This window comes from Penaeus monodon, chromosome 15 (genome assembly GCF_015228065.2).
Source record: "Penaeus monodon isolate SGIC_2016 chromosome 15, NSTDA_Pmon_1, whole genome shotgun sequence".
Classification (NCBI taxonomy): Eukaryota; Metazoa; Arthropoda; class Malacostraca; order Decapoda; family Penaeidae; genus Penaeus; species Penaeus monodon.
This window is the reverse complement of record NC_051400.1, coordinates 37163300-37163599: the sequence shown is the minus strand read 5'-3', so window position 1 is coordinate 37163599 and position 300 is coordinate 37163300.

Here is a 300-nt window from a genome sequence, read left to right as displayed (position 1 = left end):
CCTATAGCATACACGAAAATAATTTAAACGTTATAACGCCCATCCAGCTAAAGCCAAAATTAGATTTAAATTTGCCACTTTTTGTAGTTTCATCTTTATCTATGGAACTTTTGCGTTTATAACTTCTTTTTTCTTTAAGTTTTTGGCCTTTTAACTTTTCAACATGAGCAAGTAAACATGGAAAAGGAAACGTTAAATAAAAAACGTTTCCTTTCCATGTTTATTTTTTAAGATTGAACTCTTTCCAAACTTCTTTCGAAATTTAAAATTTTTATTGCAACAAGTTGAACTTTAACTATT